Source organism: Cervus canadensis, chromosome 6 (genome assembly GCF_019320065.1).
Source record: "Cervus canadensis isolate Bull #8, Minnesota chromosome 6, ASM1932006v1, whole genome shotgun sequence".
Classification (NCBI taxonomy): Eukaryota; Metazoa; Chordata; class Mammalia; order Artiodactyla; family Cervidae; genus Cervus; species Cervus canadensis.
The window spans coordinates 26,633,511-26,637,434 of NC_057391.1; positions in this window are offsets into that span (position 1 = coordinate 26,633,511).

The following is a 3,924-nucleotide window of genomic DNA, read 5'->3' on the forward strand; positions in this document are numbered from 1 at the left end:
AGTTTAGTTGAGTACAATTGGGATTTTCTTTTACCCCAGCACTTAGCTATCTGAATATAATTGTTTCGTGGGGGCAATAAAAAGTTCTCAAGTTAGTGGTGTCTAAGTGTTAATGTGAAGGGCCGACTCATTGGAAAAGACCCTGATGCTGGGAAGATTGAGAGCAAGAGAAGGGGAAGACAGAAGATAAGATGGTTGGATGGCATCATCGACTCAATGGACATGAGTTTGAGCGAACTCAGGGAGAGAGTGAAGAACAGGGAAGCCTAGCATGCTGCAGTCCATGGGATCGCAAAGAATCAGACATGACTTAGTGACTGGACAACAAGTGTCAATGTACCACTAAACTTGCTAGGAATGCTCTCAGTAAAACATCATAAATGAAATTCTGTTCTGTTGAATGCCTTTAAGTGACAAGCACGTGTTTTCTTTCAGGGTTTGAACAGGTGGGGCCTGGAGTAGGGTGTGTTGAAAGTCTGAAAGCACAAAAGCAGCCCTCCACAGTCTCCTTAAGTATAGAAACTGTATGGTTTTCAACCTGTGAGTTTTCATGTGTCACCCTCCTACGGTCATATCTCCCCCAACTCCTCCCACCCTTGCTTTCTTCTCTGGCCATTCCTGCTGTCCTTCCATTCTCAGCCTAGAAAGCATCCTCTGGGAGGCTTTCCCTGGCTGCCTCCCCCTCCCCAGGAGGCGGTTAAGTATTGGGTTAAGTGTCCCCTTGGTGCTGTCATGGTCCCCTTTATGACACCATGCTGTACTCACCTGTTTAGATGTGGGCATCCTCACCAGACTCTAACTCCTTGAAGCTAGGCTCTTGTCTGCATGATGCATCTTCCTTCATGACTCGCCACCGGAAGACTCCTAGTATATATTCATTAAATGAGTAACGCTACCATACATGTGGCTACCCAACATCAGGAAATCTGCATTACGACTGTGATAACAAAATGAAAACACTCATCATGGACCATTTTGACAGGCAGGACCCCGAGCAACATTATGTCGAATGGTTGGCAGTTCTTGATGCTGAGGTCAAGATTTTATGCCAAATTCCAGTATATATCACTATGTATATATAACTCCACCTTGGACTCTCTAAACGCATCTTTCCCATTCATATCCCTGGTCCCTGTGGCATTATTTGCATATACGGTGGTACTTCCCATCTAGTGCTGGGGGCAGCAGGACCCAGCTAGGCAGGAAGAAAGGGGGATGAAAATGTTACAGTTTGGCAGAAAAGGGACAGTGTGCACTCAGAATTAACAACATGCCCTCGGGGACGAGCAAAACATACTGGGTCAAGATGTTTCCCCAAAGAAAGGCTTGTGAAAAGGGATCCTCTCTCAGACTCCAATCAAAGGACATTTTTCTGGACAATCAAAATAACTTACAATCTTCAGATTATGAGACTGATGTGCTGACGGCAATTTAAAATACAGGGTTTACAACCATTGCTGATGGCAAGTGAGTGGTCCCATTATTATGCAAAAGGTCAGAAAACTTGAGAAAATGAAAGGTATCAGGTAGAATTGTTTGTTAGAATGTAAACTAAAAGTCTACAGATCTGGGCTGTAGTCCATTTTTTTTCCCTACTAACTTCTGTGTGTACAAAACACAAGTTCCCCAAACATAGTAGGTTCATCATGATGACTAATAATTATTAAGGAAAAAAACAAAATATATTTCAAGAGAAATAATTAAAGAAGTGGGAAAGTGTTCATGATATACTTTAAAGTGAAAAAAAAAAGCAACTTATAAGATGGTATGTTCAAAATTGGGAAAAGGAGTAAGTAAGTACATCAAGGCTGTATATTGTCTCTCTGCTTATTTAACTTATAGGCAGAGTACATCATGTGAAATGCTGGGCTGGATGAAACACAAGCTGGAATCAAGATTGCCAGGAGAAATATCAATAACTTCAGATATGCAGATGATAGCACCCTTATGGCAGAAAGAGAAGAGGAATTAAAGAGCCTCTTGATGAGGGTGAAAGAGGAGAGTGAAAAAACTCAACATTCAGAAAATGAAGATCATGGCATCCAGTCTCATCATTTCATTGCAAATAGATAGGGAAAAATGGAAACAGTGACAGACTTTTATTTTCTTGGGCTCCAAAATAACTGTGGATGGTGACTGCAGCCATGAAATTAAAAGACACTTGCTCCTTGAAAGAAAAGCAATGATAAACCTAGACAGCATATTAAAAAGCAGAGATATTACTTTGCTGACAAAGGTCTGTATAGTCAAAGCTTTGTTTTTTCCAGTAATCATGTATAGATGTGAGAGCTGGACAATAAAAAAGGCTGAGCACCAGAGAACTGATGCTTTTAAACTATAGTGCTGGAGAAGACTCTTGAGAGTCCCTTGGATAGCAAGGAGATTGAACCAGTCATTCCTATAGGAAATCAACCCTGAATATTCATTGGAAGGACTGAAGCTGAAGCTTCAATACTTTGGCCAACTGATTCAAAGAACTGACTCAGTGGAAAAGACCTTGATGCTGGGAAAGATTGAAGGTAGGAGGAGAAGGGGACGACAGAGGATGAAATGGTTGGATGGTACCACTGACTCAAGGGACATGAGTTTGAACAAACTCTGGGACATAGTGATGGACAGGGAAGCCTGACGTGCTGCAGTCCATGGGATCACAAAGAATTGGACACGACTAAGTGACTGAACAATAAAATGTATTATATTCTCAATGAGTAAAAGCATGCACACACACACACAAGTGTGTGTGTGTATGTATGTGTGTGTATATGCATACAAAAATTATTTGAATAAGACAAAGCAGATTATAACCAGTGATGGCACTGGAATTATGGCTATTTTATTCTTGCCATGTTTTTGCATTTTATAATTTTTCAGTAAGGTACAAGTTTTACATTATTAGCTGGAAAAAATAAGTTTTTGTGAATGTTTTCTTCTGTTCGTTAAGTTAATATGTGTACTTTCTAATGGAGGTAATATTTTGTTAACTATGTAATTGGAATTATAATAATAGTTGGCCATTAATGACCATAGTACAGCTCTATAGCTATAAAGTAAGCTATACTCTGTACAGATAATGTGCAAGTCGTTTCCTTTTCAGCTCCAAATTATTAGAGTTCAAGTAGCAGTGAGAACTGAGGCAAGTCTCATGGCCTGGAGCTTAGAGTTTCAAGGCTTCAGACACAGCACCATGTTCCTCTCTTCCTCCTTCCGAGCTCATCTCTGCAGGCCTTGGCTGTGTACAGATCCAGCTTCTTCCCTGACTGTTGTCTGAGTCTTCCCATTTTCTACTCCAATAAATATTTAACAATTAGTGTGATGGTTTGATCCCATGGCTGGCTAGCTTAGGTTGAGCTGGCAAGCACATGTCACAACGTGCAGCTAATTGTGGCAAATCAGTTGGAAGTTAGGAGGAGAAAGCTGTAGGGGGTGAACCCAGACTGGGAGGCAGAGGCTCATTTTCTTGACACAACAGGCTTCAAACATGAGGTGGAAGATTAGCTCCCACACTGAGAGATTCCTTTTTCTTTCTTTTTAAATGATTATGATATTGGGAGGAAAAGATAAATAAATAGAGTGAGCTCTTGGCTGAGCTCTTGGCAGTTCCCAGCCTGCTCCACCCTCAGGACCTGAAGTCTCTTCCTCTCTTCACCGGAAGCTTCAACACAGTGAATGGTATGATGCTACCAGCCTGAAGTTTTCAGAAGAGATTAGGGGACACCTCCTCTAAGAAAGTATTCAAGATTTCAAGAGCTGGGGAGAAATGAAGCATACTTTATTGGAGCAGGAAAAATGGGAAGGGGAATGGGTAGCTGTTGATCCCACAATACTAATTTTACTGAAGATAGATTAAGTCATCTTGTAATTCCATCACCCTTGCCAGCATTTGGCTAGGAACAGGCTGGTAACAAAATTCTGCTAATGAGATTC